The sequence below is a fragment of the Calonectris borealis genome, chromosome 14 (assembly GCF_964195595.1).
Source record: "Calonectris borealis chromosome 14, bCalBor7.hap1.2, whole genome shotgun sequence".
Taxonomy (NCBI): Eukaryota; Metazoa; Chordata; class Aves; order Procellariiformes; family Procellariidae; genus Calonectris; species Calonectris borealis.
In genome coordinates, this window is record NC_134325.1 from 16238508 (window position 1) to 16263022 (window position 24515).

The 24515-nt window shown below is 38.4% G+C and overlaps 1 long non-coding RNA gene across 1 annotated transcript in view; it reads left to right on the forward strand.

Annotated features, from left to right (window-relative positions):
- The first annotated feature begins 1827 nt into the window (after positions 1-1827).
- The window catches only part of LOC142088214 (uncharacterized), a 54708-nt gene continuing 32020 nt past the window's right edge, over positions 1828-24515 (forward strand). Inside the window, exons 1-4 of the long non-coding RNA XR_012675772.1 lie at positions 1828-1914; positions 4348-4473; positions 7914-8017; positions 14603-14715. This is a non-coding gene — a long non-coding RNA (uncharacterized LOC142088214). The remainder of the gene's footprint in view (positions 1915-4347; positions 4474-7913; positions 8018-14602; positions 14716-24515) is intronic.

Consider the following 24515-nt stretch of genomic DNA (forward strand, 5'->3'; position numbering starts at 1 on the left):
CCTGAGGTATCACTTTGTCAGACCCGTGCCAGGTGGTCTACCCCATACAGGTAGAGAATGACCATTAACTGCTACCCTCTGAACCCAGCCAGCCAGCCAGTTTTTTTTACTCATCTAATTGTTCACCTATGCAGACTATAATGTCCTAACTGGGCTACAAGAGTATAGTGTGAGACAATGTCAAAACTGTTGCTAAAGTCAAGGTAAATGACAACCACAGCTCTCCCCTTGTCCACAAAACTAGACATTTTATCACAGAGGGCAATCAGGTTGGTCAGACATTATTTACCCTTGATAAACCCATGCTGACTGTTCCTGATCACCTTCTTCCTCTTGATGTTCCCAGAAGTGTGCTCCAAAGGACTTGTTCCATGATATGCTGCCTGTGTTCAACATCATCAACTCAGAAATTCTTTATTACAGCCAAAAATGAGGCATATACTTAAAAGATCTAGGTGTCATGTGTTTTATAGCATTTTATAGCAAAATATATTTATTATCCCTCATTTTGTTGATACTTCAATAATGCAGGTGCTTCATGTATGATATTTTCTGGTCTGGTAGTCAGCAATAATGAAAGCTAGGTAATTGAGGCAGGTATAATATGCCACTTGTCACTATCAAAGCTTTATAATTTTGATGCCTGGGAATCTCATATATGGGCTCTCATATCAAACAAGCAGTTGTCTTCCTGCTGGAGACAGGGTCAGAGTTTGCACTGAAATCCTAAAGGTGTATATGGGTGTCCTACTTAGTGCCAGCTGGCTTCTGAATGATGTTTACCTAAGCTCTCTTTTTTATTGATATTTTCCAGACAGCAAACATAACTGAAAGTTCTATTCTTGTGATTCCAAGATATTGTGGGTGATTGTCAGTCTGATGCAGAAATTCTCTGTGCCTCACTGCTTCACTGCTTTTGAAGTACAATACAAATTCTACGGTCTTTGGGGCATGTAATTTCAGTCTCCTGTTTTTGAAATTAATTTCCGTCATTGCAAGAGAAAGAAAGCAGTAATTTTCGTATTGTCTTCCCCAATAAGTATGAAAACACAGTTTAGGCCATTAAGGTTGTGACCAAGTATCCCTAAAAGCCCAAATAATAAAATTTAGCAATCCTTCTCAGGACAAGTCAACCTGAGAGTAAATCCAGATGGTAATTTCGCACTATTTCAGGGATACTGTAAGTTACAGTGGCTGGAATAGTCCCTTGATGCAAGCCCTGTGACAATTACATTTTCCTTTTCATGACATGTTCTTTCACTGTAATTTCCTTTTCCAAATATGATCATTTTCCCCTACATGGGAGAGAGTGAGCTCTAGCATATGGATTTCCCAGTGTTTTTCATTGTCCAAGGGGCAACCATGAGTCATTGCAAGGCTCCAGCCTTTAGTGGCAGAGATTCAGTCTTCAGTATTTTCTTCCTCGCAGATACTGATGGTGGAGTGATCTAAAACATCTGAAGCAAGGTAGACAGGCTTAACGCTTTTTTTCTAAATCACATATAAGGATAATTGTGACATGTATCCATCCATATGCTGTCTGAAACGAGGTGAGGAAAGACGCTGAATGCGGGTACATTGGCAGGGTTTTTTTGAGGAGATTTACACTTAATAGAGCTGTGTCTGACACAATTGCTTTTTTATGCATGTTAAAAATAAAACCTGTGTATCTCAGATTTGCTTAGACCTGTTTTCTGTAGAACATAATCTACTGGTATGTCCTGCCAGAATATTTAAGATACACCACTTTTGCACCTTCCAGAGGCCTAAATTCATGTCTGCCATATATCCCTTACAAATATTAATTGGTGTTACTCCAGGGATGAATTTGGCTGCTCAGTGCTGAAACAAGCCAGTTGTTCATCTGGATGGATATGCTTCCTTGAACACTGGCCAATGCCTAATGTCTGAAAGGTAAATTAAACTTTTCCTTATAAAGCTTTTTAACTCTATCATAATTTTGTGGGGAAAAATAATATATTTTTCTATGCCCATTAGCGTTACTGATGACTTTTTCAGATGCAAAATAGAAGCATAAATTTTCAAAGCAAAATACAAGGTGAGAGTAATTGTTCTGTGTTAAACCCTTTCTGAGAGAAAGACTGGGAGGAATCAGAGGCAGCAATCGTAGAGGCAACAACGAGATGCAGCCACTTGGCCAAGCCCATGTATATCACTTGGACTTGAGGTAAAAAGACTTTGGGAACCCTAGTACAGCCCTCAAAGACCTCTAGGACTTGCTGTGCACCCACAGCATAGTCTGCATAGAAAGGTAATTTGTCTTTATGTGTACCAAACTCAGGAAACTGCTGTTATATCCTTTCAGAACAAAACCACCTCCAGATCTGTGGGTGCACTGGCATCCAGCTAGAAAGAGCTGAGGTTTGATCCCTAAACTCTAGCTCTAATCCCAGTCTCAATGCTAACCACAGCTGTAGTTTATGACCAATCCCAAAATAAAATGCAAGGTAGGGTACTAGCCAATGTCGATGCCATTCTTCTTCCTAACTGTGTAAGCATGTAGAAGTTAACCCAAGTTTTGCTTTTAAGATCTGTTCAGTTTTCCAAACCTTAACCCTGACCATAATTATGACTCAATGCAATTCTCTGAGGAAAAGGAACAAGTCAAGCATTACTTATAATCCCTAAAAATTTGTATTTTGAAGAACCCAAACATAAACTCGATTCTTGAGCATTTAGATTCCTCTAACTTAATTATACCTGTGAGACTCGTTCCTACAGTAAACAATAACATTAGGAATTGGTTACTGCTGACATCATCCTCTTCATAACTTTGTGGACTAAGCAGATTCCAGTCATGTAGACGACTTCTGACATTTTACTTTTTCAAATTCTAATTGTTATCCTGACCTTAATTTTAACCTTAAATATCACAAGGGTATCATTCTTTAGGTTAAAATGGAAAGTAAGATATTGGAGCCTTTTGACTCCAATAGTCTGTCTAACTCTGCTGAATTTTAAGGATCCATCTATTATTCGGTTTAAATTTTAGCTTCCACTGTCCATAACATTATCCATAATTTTAACTTCAGACAGGGAACCAATACTTAGATTAAAATAGATGGATTAATACCCAAGGAAAAATAAGAGAAAAAAAATCATGATATATTAACACCAGGCCTCTTCCTAATTTGTTAACTGTGTACAGGACAAAAGCTTTATCTTTTCCAAACTTTTTCGTCACCCCTGTTCTATCCCAAATTTAAAGAGCCCAAAATCAACAATGAAATAGAAAATGATGTACTGAAAGTTACACGTGCCTTCTTCCTAGTGTTTCAGCCTGTTGCATTCAATCATCGTTTACACTGCTGAAGTCCTAATCTTTAACCTCCACCTTGATTTTAACTTTAAATATAGGCAGAATATCCAGGCAAGCAGTAGAATAAAAAAGAAGTTATTAGGAATTGCTGATAAGAGACATCTTTCTAATTTTCCAAGTTCTGAAAAATCAAGCTATTAAGATTGGCTGTTGTCTTTCATCTCTAAGACTTTACCCTCACCAAATCAAAATTCCAACCTTAAAATGGCCTGGGAAGTACAGGGGAAAAAAATTTTGAGTCTATTAACATCATCCATTTTCCTTATTTTGTGGCACGTGTAGAATCTAAACATTATCTCAGCTGCTGGAGATAGAGTTTTCTAAACTCTGGCTAACTCTAACCCCAAATAATACATGCTGCTAGTATGTCTCTCTCCAAAAGAAGACAAAGCTCAATTAAGTGGCCAGTACACAGGAGTTTATATAAAACAAAACTATTACTTTATTGGTATTTTTTTTTCATAATGTCTTGCTTCTGACTGGCTATATGGTCATTCCTGGATGGACTCCAAGCAAGGACCATCCTCAGACAAGGATGAAATAGTTGGTTTTCTGGATCGTATATGCCTGGGGATGGAGGAAGAGAGCACCTTTGTTTTAGTGGACCAGGTGTGACCAGTTGCCATACCTCAGTGGCTTCTCCAAGGATATATTCACACAGACCCACGCCTGAACTCAGGACCATGCTCCAGCTGCCTTCCTCATGTTTAGATTTTTTTTGTTCAGAATTATGATACAGTCAAAGACACATCCCATATGTAGATAATAGCATTTGGTTTTCTATAATGTGGGACTAGTGGCTGTTTCTCAGCTGAAAATGACTCGAGAATACTCCTCTTCCCAGACCTGTGAAAAAGTTAGATTTACAACAAAACAAGTGAAAAACACCTGAGGAGCACGAGCTCTCAGGTGAGGAGCTACTAACTGTCAGAGCTCCCAGCTGATTCGAATGCTGCCTTCTGTCTAGATACAGCCTCTGCTAACAATCTCCCCTTTCATTTCAGCAGAAAATCAAACAGGTGAGCTTAAATCGCTGAGATGCAACTATTGGATGCAGCACTCTGGATGGAGTGGTAGCTCATCAGCCTGCTATATATAGAAGCAAGCTTTAGGAGAGTCATCTTGTTTCTGAGGTATGTTTAGTTGTGGTTTGTACTGGGTCAGGACTGCTGATGTTAAGGTAAATTTGTCTATTTGAATAGTTTGCTTGTTAAGCATCAAGCAGGAATAGAGTCTTGAATTACATTGTTATCATACCATAAAGTACTTAAAGAAAATTGAACAGTATTGTTATGTGCTAAGAATGTGGAAGTATATAGAGGAGTGGATTTCTTCCAGCTCTATGGCTTCCCAATATATTTTTGGTGGCAACTGACTTGCGGAAAGAACCAGAAACTATTGTGATATTCCCTGAAATCTGAAAGAAGCCATAAAGAAAAGGTTTGTTAGCAGTTCTTTTGGTCTCTGTATGTATTTCAGTTGGTGTAACAGCTGCTAGTCTGTTTTACTTAACAGTAATTGGACAGGTGACCTCTGAAAATTAGAAATGGGAGCTGTTATAACTATTCTGACTGAGGCTGTAGCACATTTCTACTGTCTTTGGTATAGAGAGAAGTCAATAATGTGTCACTTAATGGGGGCTGGAAAGGATTTGTGTTCCTAAAATGTCTGGGACTAGGAAGATATCAACAATTATGATCTGATAAAGGACAGATCATGCCCTTTATGCCTATCAATGTTGACTTATGTGTGTTTATTATTGTTTGCATTGCAGTATTACCTATGTATTTTAGCCCTTAAGACCCACTCAGGCTGTATATCATAGATATAGGCAGTCAAAAGGCAGTCCTTGTTTCAAAGAGCCTAAAATCTGAGTAACTCAATGTAGCAGAGATTAGGTGTGTTCTTTTGGAGAATGTGATGTATTTTTCTCATCTTATGTCCTTATCTCAAATGAACAAAGTATTTGTTTTACAACACTGCAGCTTATGAAATTCCTTTTTGTAGTTAATGATTCATGTAAGTGCTAACATGCAGTAAAAGAAAAAAAAAATTCAGTTCACAGTGTGATTTGACTATTTCATTCTTTCTGCTGTGTAGATCCTATTATGAGACCCTTGATGAGGCACAGAACAAATTTGGAATGTGCAACAGCCCTCCATCAGGGCAGGCTACAAAGATCCTTCTCTTTGAAAGGCTCCTACCCCAGTTATGTTTAGAATAAACAGAACAGTTGAAAGATTGGTATGAAAATAGCTTTGTGGCTGGTTTGTTTCTGATGTAAAGAGCGATGACAGAGGTGATTGTTCTAAAAGAGCAGCGAAATTTGGTATTGTCCCTTTTGATGCATAAAATGCATGCAAAATTGTTTGAAAAGTGCAAGTTGATTAGTAAGAAGAAATTCACAGTAATTGTAGTGAAATAAAAAAAGGAAACAAGGCAAGAGCATTGGAAAGAATATGTTTAATTGTATGTAATTACTTGATGTATATTTCCATCAGGGGAAAGAAAGGGAAAGGAGCACACTGAATAGTGTTAGTGTGACAATTACTCTAAGATGATTTTCTCAAATGACTGAACTTTGCGTGTTGGTTTTAAACTTCAAAAAATAATAAAAAAAAAAAAAAAACACTACAAACCAAAATCAAACAAAACCCGAAGACTATTGTGAGTTCTTTCTATGTACGTCTGAAAATGGTCATAAGAGCTTCTTTGCTGTGATCAGTCAAAATGCTCCCCCATGTCCTTCATCACATGCATTTGTATATGTAGACAAATGAACTTTCTTTTCTGGTAATGCTCTGTAAGCATGTTAGGTAGAAGTAAGTTCAACAAAATTTTAACCATCAGCGTATAAGTAAAATATTGTATGTTGTTATTTGATGTTGCAAGCATTTACATCTCCAAGCACTCTAAGACTGAGCTGCTCAGTTGAACAAGTTTTTGACATATCAGGTTTGCTATCTTTGAACAAATTGCAGTCTGGTTTAAAATAAAAACACATGTATGGCAGGGGGAAAAGTAGAAGCAAACTAGAGGCCAGGCAGGGTTCCTAGCACTAATTCAAATGCTTTTGTCTCTAAAAAAGTAATCAGACTATGCTGAATAATTAATGAATTATTAATCTATGACTTTAATCTGTATTCCCCATAAGCAGTAAAGTTCAGGGTGGAATAACTTATCCTATTTTTTTTCCCACTTTTTATACTGGAGAAATTCATATGAACACTTTCCCTTTTTGGATTTAGGGTTAATGCAAGGGCATAGTTCTACCAGTGACAAGGGCATATGTATGCTGTTGCATGATTTGGGGCAGGGAGGGCAGGTATGGGAATGCACTTTCTGAGTTGCGAGGGGATGTTTTTCTTTCTTTCTGATACCATCTAATAAGCACATTATACACTTCTAAGGTGGTAAAGAAAATGTACAGTACTACTACCCAGAGATGGTGGAATCCAAATGTAGATAGGTGGGTGGTTGCCTAAGCATGGATCTCAGCTTGTGTGTAATCAGGAGACCTCACCAGGGGCAATCGTTAGCGATATTGATTGGAAGGTCTTGTGACTTACCATACCTTCTTCTTCCTTGTGCCTTCTAATTGTATTTAATCTGGAAGAAAAGCTCTCCTGAGACTCGTATTGAAGTTACATTCTGGAGGATAACACTTTGGTCTGTGGACATACTAAGCCTGGCTCTGGCCAGCACAGTAGCAGCAGCTATGTAGGGTTCAAAACGCAGGTCAACTCTCTGGCTGCCTGGTGTGAGCCCTGTAGTGAGCTACTACCCCTCTCCAAGCAGGGAGCAGTTTAAAACTGCCTGGACTGCAGTAGTGCTGTTTACCACAACTGAAATATATTCCAAACCTTGGATGCCTTTTAAAATAGGCATCTGAAAGCCATGTTACCAAACTTAAGCCTAATTGCCAAGCTATTTGCAGATGTGAGATTTTGATGCCTGTCCTGGCTTATGAAGGTTGAAGGGTTGGATGATCAGGTCTAATTCTGCTACGGTTCACCCCCTCCCCACCCACCAAAGGCATGGGTTCTCCAAAAAGGTCCACTGTAAGGAGTTGTTTTCTGCCAATGGACCAAACGTGGCTCACAGCAAAAGCTGAACTAGACTTATTGGGGGACTTAATAGGCAATATATGCAGATTCCCTTTTCTGCAGCAAAAGAGCATATTGAGACTTTCAAAGAGATGAAAAGAGCCCTGGGGGAATACCAGGTGATGCCACCAGAAAGTGTTTTGAGATGCCTGCGGCTACAGGGAAGATGCCTGTTGGTCTCTGCCTCCCCTCTTGCTGGGCCTCTGCAGCCTACAGTGGGCTGCATAAATATACACTTACCAGAGAACTTGGCACGGTATTTAGGTAAAGGTACTTTTATTGCATATCATTTATTTGAAGAAGAAACTTCCAAGTGTTTATATGTTTGAGAGAACACATGGGACTCCAGTGTATTTTTCATTGTCTTAGCTGACCTGGGAAATTTTCCAATAAAAAAAAAGGAAAAATGTTACATAACTTTGTTTCAGTGATATTGAGTCCCTTACAATTGCTGTCTTATTCTCTAGGGAAGCCTTATCTCATCTGAATCTGACACTCCAAAAAAAAATGAAGAGAGCCTACTGGGAGATCCGATAGTTAAATCTGCATTTGTGGAGGATCTGCTGTGCATGTAAGTTTACAAAATGAACGTCTTTCTTTCTCCCAACCTATGAGATGCAGATCTGGAGGAAAACTGAAAATAACAAATCCGTCATGGTGTCATAAAGTATCTTTCTTGTCATCTTTAAGGATGAAACGTCTTAAAGCGATACAACTCGGAAAGAGTTGATTGATGCGTCAGCTTTGAATGGAAGCTGCATGGACAAGTATGTAAATTCTCACACGTATGTTCATATGGTACCTATGTGATTTTTTTCCATAGCGTGATGTTTAGCGTACTTCAGAGTGTGACTTCCTTTCCGCTCTAGGTCACCAGCTTGGCTGTAGCTAAATAGCTGAGAGTGGGTTGCAAGTGAGGGGACCACTGCAGCAGCATGTAACCCTGTGGGAGAACACTGCTGATGGGGTCCTGCACTGTCGGGCTACGCTCCTGCTCCTGTCACGTGCAAGACAGGCTTCACATGGGGCTTCGGAGGGTGGAATTTTACAGTGTAAAACTTGAGTGCAAAACCCATCCATCAGCCTTCAGCAATAAATAGGAATTTGGAATGGACATCTGGTCAAGGTGATTTTTCACGCTCTAGTCCTGTAGTTTTCATAAAAACTGATCTGTTTGCATTGTTAAGGACAAAGGGTTGACTTCAGAAACTGAGCCACATTTCTCAAATTCATCAGTGAAATTGCCTTTGCCCTGAGGTAACAGGCTCAAGTTCCAAGATTTTATTAAAATAATAAACAAGTAAGTAGGAGTTAAATGCCAATGATGCTAAATTACTGCAGCTTTGCAACGATGATTAAGAACAGATCAAATCAACTTCTACCATGGCATTCAAAATTGTTACTGTAAAAAACACTATCAAATTTGACAAAAATGTCTTATTTCAGTATGAAGTCTCAGGTCTTTCTTAGCCTTGCATAAACATGTGGAAGGAATAGTTGTTTTGCTTTTAACCAGGACTTTTATTGATAATCCACCAAGAAGTGGGACATCAGCCCTGCTGGCAAAATAAATGAACGATTTGTTATCGGGGATTGATGGTTAACTTATCTATGTAACTCTTCTTCTTACGGCAAGAGTTAAATTACTTTTTTCAGTTTACCAGATCATACTTTTTCCTTCTATATCACCGCTGTTTAAAAAGCTATTGTTTATGCTTATCTTCTAATATGTAACAGTGTCAAGATTACAAAGATTTAAATAGATCAGTGATTCCCATATCGTAACAGCTTCTGATAATGCCTCACCTTCACTCTGGAGGCTTCCACTAAGGAAAGGACAAATGTGGGTATCTGGGACTTTCCTTCTAAGAAATGTTGGTAATAAAATAACATACCTCAACAAACTTACACTCACGCAATATTCATACAGTAGTGAGGCTGTTCTTCTTGTAAAACTTCAAACTGTCCTCTTTGACACATATAGCTGTACTTTCTGTACCACTAGAACCAAACAATGGAGATTTGCTGAAATGTTAGGTTCCCTGGGTACCCCTTGGGAAGTGATGCACTCGTCTAATGTATGGAACTGATCACACAGAAATAATGAATGAACTAAATACTGTACTTATGGCTCTGCAATGTGTGTGAGATAATTTTGGTAGCTTTCAAAGGAGTATACTTATCTCCTCTGTAGTTGTGAACTTCAAAAAACTTCTTCTTATGCCTCAAAAAACATCTTCCTTCTTTAAGCCCAAGGCAGACAGTCATGCTTTCTGGATTCAGTAAGAAAGCTTGATTCTCCTGTGACTGTCAGATCTTTGGCTGCTATGTCTGTGAATGTCTGTACTCTTGAGATATCTGCTGTTGTAATTGATCTCCAAATTGAAAATAGTAATGGGAAAAGGCTAGATAAGGACAGAGGAAACGGATACCATCCTTCTAAGGAAAGAATTGAACTCATAAATGAACTTGGGACTCTTCCTCAGCATCTTTTAGAAACCTATCGATGTGTCCATTCTCAATCATGGCTATGACTCCTGTGCTGGACAAGAAAATTAGGAGTAAATTCTAAAGGGCAAATATTGAGGAACCAGTCCAAGACTTTTAACATATGAATACAGAATTACTGTTACTTCCCTATCAGAATAAATTTCCTTTATTATAATATTCTTAAAGTTTTCCCAGGCCTACTAATGTGGGTTTATTTCAGTATGAAAACTAGTTATGTTCTAGTCGTGTTTTGTTTGGAAAATTTTGCTCTCTGCTAAACCAGTGTCGGAACAGGTTCATTGGTGGAATTTACTTCGGCGGATGTGTGTTTTCTTCAGGTCTTAATCTGGTGTATTTCTTCCTTGTGACAAGAGTTATCACAGATGGGCATGTAATTGGTAGTATTTTTCTGTTCAAATACAAGCAATGCAAGTATGTTCCTAGAAAAATGGAGGAGTAATTAAAAAAAAGAAGGGGCACAGCAAACTTAGGTCCTCAAAAAAAAAAAGATCTTCTGTGCTGCATCTCTGTAGCCTTTTTTATTTCACTGTGATGGAACATGATGCAACTGAGTGGGGAAATATTATTTAGTTCAGAATGTAATTGAGTAGAATTTGCACACAAAAGTGAGTATAAATCAAGGAATTAACAAGACCAAGAGGAAAGACAACTTTCCAGATCCCAGAATGCCCATGCTGGAAAGTTTATTGTCATAGAATTTCCAGCCAGAATTTACAGACTCAAGAGGTTTAGATATTTTGGATACATTTCAGATCAACAGAGTCTGCTTGGCATGCTGTCTGCTCTTATGGCCGCGTTCAGTTTTATGACAGTGTTTTATACAAGAAACAAGATAGCCTATATCAGGAAACCTCAGCAGCTTTATTTTAGCAGTAACGTTTCCAAGAGGAAGACCCACCACTACTATTGCCTATATCCATGGGTCAGTGTCTACGCTGAAAATGGTTTAGAAGGATGTACAAATTAAAGGCCTATTTTCCATAGGCTGTAGGTGGTGTCAGCTCAGCTGCTGGCCACTTTTAATACGTGTAGTGTTACAAACAGTTTGTTTGTGGTAGTGAACTAGATACTTGATTACTTATCTCTCTGGCTTCTCTTTTTCTTTTTTCTCTTCTTATTGCTCTGAAATCAGCAGTTGAACTATGGGGGCATGCAGCTCACAGAGCCCTGGGGAAGGAATACTATTAGTGGAAGTTCAGCAATTATACTTTATCGTGAGACCTGGAGTGGTTTCTTTGTGGTGGTTATCTTAGGAAGGTGCTCACTAGGGGATCCACATGTTCTTACAGACTTCAGAGGATGACATTTGCTAACAGGGCCAAAAAACCCACAGGTTCAGTGTATGTGAGCAGAATTTTTGAACAGGCGGTGCAACCTGCTATAATTGCATTTCCTTTTGTCTATAATCATCTGCCAGAGTATTTCTTTCCCAGTATTTTGGGTGAGTAGACCCACTCTAAGATCCCACTTCTCTTATCTTTGCAAGGATTCATCCAGCACTGAGTACCTAGCCCTGCATTGCCTGAGAATGACTATCACGAAAGGTACTGTTAAACTTGTGATCTCTTGCCTTCCTACTCCATAAAAGTATTTAGCCATGACAGTACTTCAGTTCATGTCCTAAGAAGTATCCTAAGTGTTAGTTGTGGGGTGGTAGTGCAGAAGCTCTTGACCATACTGTTATTAGATGACCCCTGGCATTCCTCAACTAACTGAGAAGCTAGAGACCATGAATTTCCCATGTGTTGTGAGGTAAAATGCAAAAATCACTGTCAGGAATTACTGCAAAGCTTTCTGCAAAACCTATTACTTAAAGGCAGAGATAAAAATTTGGGTAGTAGTGACTGACTTCCAGCTGAGATAATTTTGCAAGGCTACTGCTAGGGAAGAGGCAAGAGTTCAACCCCCCAACTGGATTTAAAGCAGCCTTGCTGTGAGCAGCTACTGAACCTGGAGAGAAGATCTAGGTACTTGTTAAGCTACTGAAAGGTGGATCTGACAGCTACTCCTCATGAGTATAAAAACATAAAAAGCACGCAGTCTTTTGAGAAACGGATAGTTGAATATTCATTGGTTCTTTCTAAGTGACTTTTAGTGCCAAGGATGCTTGATATGGGATGACATTAGGGTTATAAATAGCAGGAGAGGATTAATTGCATATTGTGGATGAGGAAGGACTATGGTGTTCAAAAATGGTTTCTGCTTGGCTCTTAGCATGCAGAAATGTTAATTTTTCTACCTTGGGTTTACTTCAGGGTGGTGATGCCACTTAAATTTTTTTCTCAAGTCTGAAACTAGTACTATGTTTATCTGTGGCTAATCTTTTGAGTATCTTTTATCAGGTTAGTTTTAACATATATTCTGGGCCTTGGTCTTTTATCCCTAGGAGGAGCTGGTGATTCTATTAAACGCATCAAAATCAATCTCATAATATGTTCTTCCCTTATTAAAATTTTTTCCTGATATGTGAAGTTGCTTTTTCGTTTCTTCTAGTCCCTCAGTGGCATAAGGGGGAAAATTCTTTTTGAATAAATGCCTGTCCTTTTTCTGCTGGACACAATTGCTTTCAATCTTATTTTTACATTCTCTTTTCATGAAGAGGCACTGATGTTGTAAAGCGTGTCCCTTCTCCTAAGAGTCTCATCAGTGAGGAATTTTATTAAAGTAATGAGGCAGAAATTAGCTGGAATTCAAGAGTTATAAAAAGGGAAATTGCTAAAAATGAGGAGGTTTTCTCTGAGCACAAGTATCTAAATACAGTGTTCATATAATAGCAATAAAATATGATCCAGTGATGATAAATCTATAGAAGGAAATGATATGTGGATATATTCCTCATTTTCTTACTGTGATAGAGGAAATTGCAAGAAATTCATCGCTGTCATCACAAAATGATTCATTCTGTTTATGATTGCTCTGCTTAGTATTACTAAAAATTAAAATTGGTTTACTGAAAAAGCCTGCTATGAACTAGTCACAGTTCACTCATCTCCAAAATGGCACTATTACATATCCTTAATCTCGGGAATGTGTGTGAGAAGGTGAAGCAGTGCAGTGAGAATACTTGCTTCGTGTCTGCTCCATCTCCCCATTTTCACATGGAAATAATATAAGACAGTGTTCCTTGCTCTTTCCTTTCCCCTGCAAATGACTCCAATAATTAATAAAATAAATAATAAAACTTGCAGATGACACCAAGTTGGGCGAGAGTGTTGATCTGCTGGAGGGTAGGAAGGCTCTGCAGAGGGACCTGGACAGGCTGGATCGATGGGCCCAGGCCAACTGTATGAGGTTCAACAAGGCCAAGTGCCGGGTCCTGCACTTGGGCCACAACAACCCCAGGCAACGCTACAGGCTTGGGGAAGAGCGGCTGGAAAGCTGCCCAGAGGAAAAGGACCTGGGGGTGCTGGTCGACAGCCGGCTGAACACGAGCTGGCAGTGTGCCCAGGTGGCCAAGAAGGCCAACGGCATCCTGGCCTGTATCAGAAATAGTGTGGCCAGCAGGAGCAGGGAGGTGATCGTGCCCCTGTACTGGGCACTGGTGAGGCCGCACCTCGAATACTGTGTTCAGTTTTGGGCCCCTCAAGACAAGAAGGACATGGAGGTGCTGGCGCATGTCCAGAGAAGGGCAACGAAGCTGGTGAAGGGTCTGGAGCACAAGTCTGATGAGGAGCGGCTGAGGGAACTGGGGTTGTTTAGTCTGGAGAAGAGGAGGCTGAGGGGAGACCTCATCGCGCTCTACAACTACCTGAAAGGAGGTTGTAGCGAGGTGGGGGTTGGTCTCTTCTGCCAAGTAACAAGTGGTAGGACGAGAGGAAATGGCCTCAAGTTGCACCAGGGGAGGTTTAGATTGGATATTAGTAGAAATTTCTTTACTAAAAGAGTGGTCAGGCCTTGGAACAGGCTGCCCAGGGAAGTGGTGGAGTCACCATCCCTGGAAGTATTTAAAAGATGTGTAGATGAGGCGCTTAGGGACATGGCTTAGTGGGCATGGTGTGTTGGGTTGACGGTTGGACACGATGATCTTAGAGGGCTTTTCCAACCTGTATGATTCTATGATTACAGATATTACTGTAATCAAAGCATAGGGTCTTCATAATGACTGTGGATATTAAAATATGTGAGCTAGCTCTGTCTCTTCTTTACAGAAGGGAATGTTTATCCAGTCATTCTTGATCATCTTCAAATTCTATTGCAAAAAGAAGGGCTTGATGAATAGCTCAGAAATCAGCTACTAAAATCCCTGCCTTGCAAACTAAATGGTCATACTTCTACCTTCCTTGTGTTATCTGTAACAGACCTTTGCCTTGCTGCATATTGCAGGCACAAATGCTCATCAAAATAGTTTTAAAGCCTTCATTATTAATATTTATTAATATTACATTTTCTTATGCAAGTGTTTTCTGGAAATAACTGTGAATCTTCCATTAATGCAACAAAAACATAACTATGTGATTTATCTGCCCCGTTGGAATTGGCCATCGAAGGAGGAAGGGTGTATGTTGAAGTGCCAAAACAAATTGGGATATATTAAAGTTGGAAGGCAACTCCAATTTTTGTCCCTGTGAGAGCATAAAAATGACACTTTTCTACATCTATGACCTATAAACTGTATGTATTGTGTGATTATACCTCTGGTCCTCAGATGTGCACCTACCTACACCACAAGATGCGATCTGAACACTCGCTATGCCATCTGGTTTCCCTTGGAATTAAACAGGGCACTCGGAGGGAGGGAGCCTTAATGAAGTCTTACAGGTATCTTGATGTGGATGATTAAGAGATGGTGCCTGCATCTGCACGGTACCTCATGAATGAACCCTTAGTATCAATTTTCACAACTACAGGGAAATTTCTTTTTTTATTCTTGCAAGTTACGAATCAGGCCAGAGTCTCATTTGGGCCTCATTAAATTAGAGCTATCTATACCAAATAAAGAAGTTCAGTAATGTGAATATACATGGAGATGGAGCAGTTCATAGTTCTTGATTTTTTAATTGACTGAAGAGGTATTGTAATGAAAAATGAGTAAGAGGAGTGAAAGGAGTTAAACTACCTGTTTCTGATCCTGGATTTCCTGTAACATATGTGACTAAATTAGAGTGTCTAAGTTAGGCGCAGTGTATTTTAAAGCTACAAATGTGTGGGTAGTGCATTGCCCACCTAGTAGGTTTAACAAAAACTCTGCACACCATTTCCCGAAAGCTCATAATTTAGTCAAATCAAGGCCTTTTTTTCCATAATGCTATGCCTGTTTCTCAGTAGGGACTATCATGGTGACAAATTGGAACTCTTTAAATTTTCAGTTATTTAGGTTAAAATGTTGCCCAGAAAATCTTTGCTTTTTTCTTATAATGCAGAAAGTATTATTTTTATTCTCATCACAACAAAAATGGGTGAAGTATCTTACTCAAGCTATGGAATGGATAACGGTAAATTATTAAATAGAAACCATTCTTGGATAGAGACAGGAAATAGATAATTTTGGATCAAGCAGTGACTGTTTTAGAGGAAACAATTTGGCAACCTCAGTTACAGTAACTGCTGTTACCCTATTATAGCAAATTTATGGAAAGTACACTTTTATAGTGCTACACCTAAATAGGGCCACTGCTTAAACAGAATGAGTCTTACAGGTTAAATGATGGATGTGTTTGGAACAGGGCTGCATTTCTGAATCTATTAAAATACTGTATATTTTATTTCATACTTCCAAATTGTTTTGTTAAAATATGGTATTACAGCATGAGTACCAGTGGCACATCCTTATCACTTTTGCTTGTATTGAACAGTTCCACATAAATGAGGAAAGTCTGTCTTTTGCTCACACTGAATCCTGGTCCGTTGCACTAGAATTTTATTTCCAGTGTGGTTGGGTGTCAAGCCCAGAGTAGTTCTCCACACAAATCATTGTGTCTATCTGTGAGAATGCAGCTGTTGTCTCGTGTTTGTTCTTTTTTTTTTCCAGAGAACTTCAGTCCTAATGTACCTATATGTAAGTGTGTACGCACTCACCTGTGCCTGCACCCTTGCAGAGAATATTCATATGTGTAGGTGAATGTGTGTACATACATAGGCATAAAATATACATAAATGCTTTAGAAATATTTTCATTGTTTTAATATGCATCTGTCTACATGTACCTGAATATATATGGGCAGTATGTGTGAATCTACAGCATGCACATACCTATTCCTACACATGTGACATACTTAGGGCTCTCTAAAACAGGCAGTTGTACCGGGGTACGAATGTCACACTCATCAAAGGAATGCATTCTCAGTTTCACTGTTTGCACTGCCACGTTTGATGTCTTTTTTTGATAATTTAAAGCAGAAGAAGTCTTCTGCATTGCCATGTGACATAGCTGTGCCCTACCACAGGGAGTGAATCTGTAAAGAGACACACAGGGGTAAGAAGCAGCTTTTCTGCCCTGAAGGGACAAGGAGGAGGAAGGCTTGAGCAGCTGCTCTCGGTGGCCCCCTGACTGTGTTTAGCAGCTGGAGCAAGGGGGATGTAATGGGAAGATCCTCCCCTCCGTAGCTGTGTCAGCCTCTCAGCTGAGATGAGATGTTGAAGAACCTGGTGTGAAGAACTAGGAATGAGTGTCTAGGGACGATACTGCTGAATACAATCTTACCTTTATCGCTTCTACACTGTTAAAAACTTATGTTTTAAGTAAACAAATATTCTTTCATTCTTTGATCTTGCCTCATTCAAAATCTGATTGTGTTTAGTTAAGGAAATGGAGCACACCCTTCAGATAAGTAATTCTTGCAGCTTCCTGGTGGACTATTTTTTTCAGACCCCACAATGCTAATGTTAACATGGTTCATTTCTGTGTAATGATGTCTGACTTAGATTCATAACACAGTAAAACAAGTATTTTCTAGTGATAAACAGTGGATAGAAAATTCCCTTGGCAAGTAGCAAGATAATGCAGAGAGCGCTTAAAAACAAATGTTGGTATTAAACAGCTAATAGTAATAGTGGTATTTGTACCTTTACAAATAGCAGTGGTAGTCAAAGGACATAAGCAAGCAGTCTGTAGGTGGAAATAATACAATTTAGTAAGACTTTATTTTATGTGAATAAACATAATTGCAAAATACATGTGCCTATGTATATGTAGATAGATTAATTTTAAGACTAAAATAATTTCCAAAAGCAAAAAGTAAAGTGGCATTTCTATTATACTGACTGACATTTCATTATTTAAATGCCTAATGTGCATTTTGCTTTTGGATAATTAGTTGTCAGTTTGCAAAAGCAATTACATTTTAAATGTTACCAGAGTTTTTCCAAAGGGAAACTTAGCCTTTTTATCTTGTGGCTGAATTGGTATTCGGATCTAAGTAAAGACTTGCACAAAATGCATTTTCCTCAGAGGAATATGTATTGGCAGACAATAGTAACACATGGGCAGGATTCATATGTCTCGGGAAAATAAAAGATAAATAAGGATTTATAATCAAGCTAGCTCATGCTGCCATGCCAAGTACAAAGTGTGGTTCTTCATCTGAATAACCCCATGCTACACAAACACGTTGTTTCTTACATACCTGCAGAACTTCCCCTCTATTACATGGATGCAAACGGTTTTGCTTAGGTTCTTGCACAGTGGTGTCTCCCGCGAGGCTTGAATGTTCCCCCCTGCCATCCCCACCACCCCGGCCAACTATATTTTGTTAAATTATTCTTTTTTTGTCTGTGTTTCATTCATAAGATTATTCTTAACCCTTCAGTGCAGGTTTATACAGAACAGTTCAGCTAGAAGATACAAGCATGAATGAGGGGAGTTAAAACTATTGCAGTAACATTTAGATAATGATAAGCATTTTTGCTGTATAAGACACCTTGTAGGTATAGCTGCCATGCGGTATGTGCGCCCAGTCAAAACATAGTAGAGCCGTAGACCCAGTTATAAGTGTGGGGAAATTCCTGAGAATTTACTTGCAATAGTCTTGGAAAAGCACAAAGCTAAAGCAGCACCACAAGTTTTGTGTTCAATGCTTTTCTGTAAGGCAGAAGTAATTGCATCTCGATTGTCCCCTGCGGAGGGCTTGGTGCGCTGGCAGTAGAGGAGCACACAGGGCTCAGATGCACGCTGCTACAAAGCATGGGAAAATATGCAAAGTCAGAGCTGCAGTACAGGCAAATGCAGCATTCAGTCTAGCATCTAGGGAACAGTTTTCCACATCTGGTGTTTTTTCCTGAGATTTCAGAAGTGGTTCTGTACCACTGTGGGATAAAACTGAGGCTTTTCAAAGCTTTCTGTGAGAAACAAGATGGAAAGAATACCTAATGGTAAAGACCTTCACCTATGATGTCGGATATCCAAGTCCAAATCACATTCCAGTTGGACTTGAATTTGGCTTTTTTGATATGTTTATGCTTTTATCTCTCTTGGAGCTTTTCCATTTACTGCAAATTGATATTCATTGAGAAAGCCCAAGTGAGATTGATAATAGCATTACAAGAGAAGTCTAATATGAACGTTCAATTCCTGCATTCTTCCAGGTATAGAAGATTTCAGGGCTATCCTAATAATCATATGGATTTTATAGTATTTCAAAAAGGCATCGGTTAAATATGAAGGGTCTCTGCCTATCATACTCTTTTTGCTTATCACGGAAGTGGAGTTGAAGACGGTAGCTTTTAAACATCCTGCTGCGCCCCAGACCAGAAAATGGAAGTTTGCCAGTTAAGAATGTTTTGGTTTTGATGAATAAACTACCTGGCAGTGTTGAGGCAGGCTGATGCTAGCTGTTATGTTACCAGGCAAAGTGCAGTGACATTCTTAATGTCCAGATTTGTTAGGACTTTGTGTTTCTTTCTCATTGGAAAGGTGACAGCATTAGCACTATGTACACAATCGGCATTGTTGCTCCTAGATTTTGCTTGGAAACACGTTCCCTAAGGACCTGGTTATGCAGTTGAATCTTGCTGGGCAGAGCTCCGAGCTTCCTTCAGAAGTCTATGCCTGCAATCGAAAATGAAACTTCATGCTTAGGTTTTGTTGCAGGATTTGGTGTCTCTCCTCCTGTTATCTTCCCTTACAGATGTCATAAGAAAATAGGAAAGCAGACAAACATCTAAACCGTTCTTAATTAATATTTATACTGCCTCTGCAAATGATGATTTTAGCTATATTCCCACTTTATAAATGATGTATGTAATTGGGTTAAACAGACTCACACAAAACATTTGTTGGTCAATTACCTCTTAAATTATGTACATTTCTGTAATTAGAAAATGTAATTTTTCTTCCACACATAAAGCTTTTTCTAAATATGTACTTAGTATATCTGAAATTATTACTTGTATTTGTACACAGAAGCTAAATTGAAGAGAGTTTTCCTATTAAGTGTGTATGATTCTATAATCAGCAAAACAACTTTATTTCTGTATGTATGGGGTGTTCTCTGAATTACGGACTGAGGAATCAATGGGTGGTATGATTCCAAGGCAAGGAAATCTTGAAAACCAAATGTGTTCACTCAATCAACAAAGAAATCTGCATATTTATTAAAAGAGCAGAGAATGGATGTTATAAAGTTAATATTATCCGAAGGTTCAATTATTTGTGAATTTACGACAATTCCAGTAAGAATGTTGAATTGTCTAGGAAAATGCATTCTTGCCTGACACCTTTAAATACTCATAACATGAAATCTCATTTTACAAAAATAATTGAGCTCTACCATGAAAACATTAACTAAAGATGTTAATATTTTTACATTTGTTTTCTCAACAAAACAAGGTGAAAACTATCTGACGACAACATCCATGATGTGTGTGATCGCTGTCTACTCCATGAATCTTATCTTTGGATATGTCCTTGAAAAATTTACAGAGCGAAGGTTTGGTTTCTTTGCTTGTGTAAAAGCTGATGTTCTTCCATTAGCACTGCTGTGTTTATAATGAGTTGTACCAGATAATTTAGTATTGGATTTTTATTGTGAACAGCACTGAAACAAATGATTAATTCATCCCTACTGTGAACAGCATTTAAACATGTGCTCAACCTCATACACATTTGAATGTTTTGTCCCAAATTCACATTCAGGCGTGAATCATAACAAACAGCAGTATGAATTGGCAAATAATATTTTTACTTCTTAAACATTAATCATTTTTTTTCCCATCGTTTCCCTTTATAATTATACTTGAGTTGGCGACTTCAATGTCCAAGCCATGTATTTTATTTCTCTTCTGTTTTGGTGCAATCTGTCAGTTTACCAGATTTACAAAAGTATCTGCATTATTATATGGGGCAGAGGATCACCAAGGGAAGGGGAGCTTGTAAATTGCATTGTACAAGCAGGATTCTGAAAATAAAATCAAATGCTGTTTTTTATTACAGGTTGACTCTTTGCCAAGAGCTATGTACTATGGTACATAGTACCATAGAACATATTCATAGTACTATGGTACATGTACCATAGAGATACAATTATCAATATTATAATTGTCTACTAGATAAAATGCTAGAAAAGCTACAGGACGGAGTTCATGACAGATTATGCCAGCATTATGCCAGATTATTTTGAGACGCGCAGGGAGTTTTTGCTGTACGGTTCATACTCAAGTCTATCAATGTGCTGTGTCTAACGCATGCTTTTGTTCAGAGACACTCAAAACTCCCTCCCCAGTCTCTTAATCGCTTCCTCATCCCTGTCTCTTCTCAGTGTCTCTGATAAGCATGGGATTCATCCATTTGAGAGGTTGCGAATAGGAGAATACTGTCTTATATGTTTGCCAGTTGTTTAAAACTCCGTCTTATCAAGTTATTATGCACTTTCATTATCCTTCCTCTATCTTTCCTCTCTAGTATATTAAGTTTTTATGGAGAGAAAAGAGAAAATGCAATGAATTAGTCTTAGCAGTCAATCTCTACTTACTTAAGTGCAAATTAAAATTTATTTCATTGTAGTGCTGTAGATAAGTCTTGTGTCTCTAAATCACAATATCTTGACAGTTATTTCGGTGAAACTAATATCTGAGTAGCCTAACTTTCATTACTTTTACACTGGGGAAACATGCTTAAGTTACAAGGAGTTACCAACATATTCTTGTTTAATGTGGATCTGAAAAACAGCTACGTAAGTGTAAAGCATTTGGATTAACTTTCTTTTCTCCCTCTTTTGGATTTCCTGCTGGCTTCCTTGCTGTACGATATTTTTTGCCCTCAAAGTGGGTTATCTGGTCATTCCACCGAGGCTACCGATTTCCCTTGAGGGATAGAAGATTGTGGTGCTAAATCTGCCCTTGAGTTTACTCCTACCCTGCTGACTGCTATACCTTTAAATTAGATTTCTATTTTCTTTCTTTTTAAAAGCAATATGTTCTCAGGATCTCCCATACCCCTCTCTGCTGGAAGGCTGTGTCATAATCTGACTACACCAAAAATTAAGAAACTTATTCTAATTTCCTGTTGAATTTTATTATGAATGCTCGGTACCTATTTACATTTGTACTAATAGAAATATGTTTAAGCAAGTAAAGATATTACCCCTCAGCCTCCATTTTGATTGACTAATCAGGTCAGTCTTTTTTAGGTTCTCCTCCCAAACAAGCTTTCAATTACCCTCCCAAACCAAGCAGGCCCTTATACTTGTTTCAGTTCACTTTATCTATTTGTAAACCAGTATTCTAGGTGAAATCTCCTCAGTGCTTGAGTTATACTAATGTTTCCAGTTCTATTGTATAGTATCTTTTCTTTACTGTGGGAGTACCAATGATATAAAAGTAATAGGTGGGACATGCTATTCTAAAAGGACAGTACTTTATATTCAGTCTTTACAGCCACTTTTGCATTTCTTGGTAACTTTTGATTATTTAATGGTCATTCTCTTCCTTAGTCATTTCAGATTGATGAGTTCCCAGCTTATAAAAGAAGCTTGGGGTTTTTGCCTAGGAGTTGATCTTGCACATTGTATGTTTGAACTTAATTTCTATTTCGGAGTTTTATAGCATGATATATTAATCCTTTTGAAGATTGGCAATACCTTTTACCTGCTTATTGTCTGCAAATTCTGTTAGGACATTCCTACTTATTGTTTCAGGACGAAGAATGAAAACTTAGTCTTACAAATTCGGTACTTAAGGTCTTCAATTGCAGCCAGATATTCCCCTTTCAGCTCTACCTACTGCATTTCATGTTTATTTTTAGTTCTATCTCTAATCTGTATCATGTCCAACCTTGCGCGGCACTGCAAAATAGTGATATAGACAACTATAGTGTCATTAGTCTGACCTCAACAGAATGCAAGAATTTAAGAGATCTTGAAGGAAGAGATAATGAAAGCAGTTATAGGCTTGTTATAATTGCTGTCATTGAGGGATATGCACCAGACAAGTTGTAATTAAAGAAAGAGAGATAAAGAAAAAAGAGTAGAAAATGAACCAAGGATTTGCCAAAGATAGATTGTGTCTGAATAATCAAACAGCTTTAAGTATGCTAACCGATTTTTCTAAGAAATGCAGTAGATTAAATCTATCTGGTCTTCAAAAGTTTTATGATTCCTCTGTCTAGAAAATCAATTGTCATTTTGAAGTCTGCTGCCATGAAACCCACAAAGCGAGGAGGTTAGAGCAGCTTTCTGCTTCTACCCTCAGGAGTGGTGGAAGAAGAAAATAACTCTAGTTTCTGGCCTCCTTCTTCTGGAGAGGAAGGTTATGTCACTGTCGCTGCTGCTTTGAACGTGTGTAGGGTCCAGAATCAGTCTTAGTTTTTTCTGCTTATAAGTGCACTTTTTCTATTCTGGGGGGACTACTGAGAACATTTTTGGGTATATCAGATAATCTGAAGAAGTAACTTAGTAAATAATTTCTTGGTGCAAGGCATTCAATCATATTCATGACAGAAAGGTCTGCTTTGTACTGAAAAAAAAAAACCTGCTGTTGCTTCACCTTTGTGCTGTTGTCCTAGTCTTTTCTTATTTCTGTGTTAGTCCTCTTTCTTCTGTTCAAGGAAGGAGAGAGTTGCGTAGCCAATGTCCCAAGCCCACCTTCAAAGACTAATCTCATTTTAAATGTTCCTATTACTGAATCATAATCAAAGAAAAAGTGACTGATAAAGGACTACAGGAAGCTAGCTAGTCCTCACTCAGCTCTACATAAAATATTCATGGCTCTGTGTTTCTCTAGTATGGTTTTTTTCAAAACTTCTAGTGGTGGAATCCATTTCCCTTCTCAGTGAAATATTTAAACTTTTACCTACGTTTATGGTTAGAAAGACTTTATGTCTTATGGAGCACGTAATCCAACTGTCTGCATCAATTTGTGTCTATCACTTTTTGGCCTTCTCCAGCTGAATAGGGAGAACAGTTTATTCCCTTCCTCTTTGTGGCAACCTTTTAACAGTTGGTGCTGTCTCCTCAGTTGTCTATAGTCTAGACTAGACTGAGGGTTTTTCCCGTTTTTCTTTGTGTATGTTCCGTCTCTTCTGGAATTTTGATTATTTTGGGGGCTCTTCCATCGATTTTCTTAAACAGATTCCCACATCTTCTAAAGTGAGATGTCCCAGTCTTGACCAGGACTTCAGGTGAGGCCTTATCAGTATTGTGTCCAGTAGAAGGGCTACTTTGACCGTCTCTTATTTATAATGCTACTTTTGTGCCATGTCAGAAGAATTATGCTTTTCTTAAGCACAATACTACTGAAAATAAGTAAATAAAATACAGCTTGCTTACTATGGGACTTTTTCCCAAGCTTTCACAAAGATTTACAAATACCACACTAGCAAAAATGACTAACATGAAATTGCATAGCTCAAATCCTTCAGGTTTACCAAGGACCCCAAACCCTGTTGACAAATGCTATTTACACAGTCCCAGCAATTTATTACTGGTAATGAAACCATAGAGAGGCATAATCTAGTGTCAGACCTCACTAGGCTAAAGTAAGATTAGTTGGCTCAGCATTTCCCTACCTGCCAAATCCTTCATCAGCGTTGCTGTCAATAATTCTATTTGCTGGCATTAAAATGCAAAAAAATCCATGAGGTATCATAGCAATACAGCATAACTTCCCATTAGCAAGTACAATTAAATAATTTTGTTACAACAAAATAAAAAAGCAAATACAGAGGGTGTGATGGCAAAGTGAAATATGCTGTTTTACAGGAGGTCCTAACTAAATATTTTTACTGTGTTCACTCCCTGCTCACCACCACATCTCCCTGTTGTGCTGGCTGCAGATGTAGTAATAAGTAGAAATTGTCTTGATGGATGGTTTATAAGCAGAAACAAAAGGGAAAAAATCAATTTAAGAAAAGTTAGTACTTCTTTGAGGAGGTGTACCAAAGCTGTTGAAAATCTTGTCCTTTTTTCCAGAAGTTAAAAACAATACATTATCTAGAAGCAGTTGTAAATTATCCTTGTACCACCTAAGAGGACAATTTCTCCCAATCCAAGGTATATTTGTAACAAACTGTATCTGTACTAGCCACAGAACTCTTGCAACTTAAAATTTCTTCCCTTCTGTTTTATCCTTTCACGAATTCTCCACTTTGGAGAATAAAAGTTCACCAAACTGTCAGGAGCATTACAGCT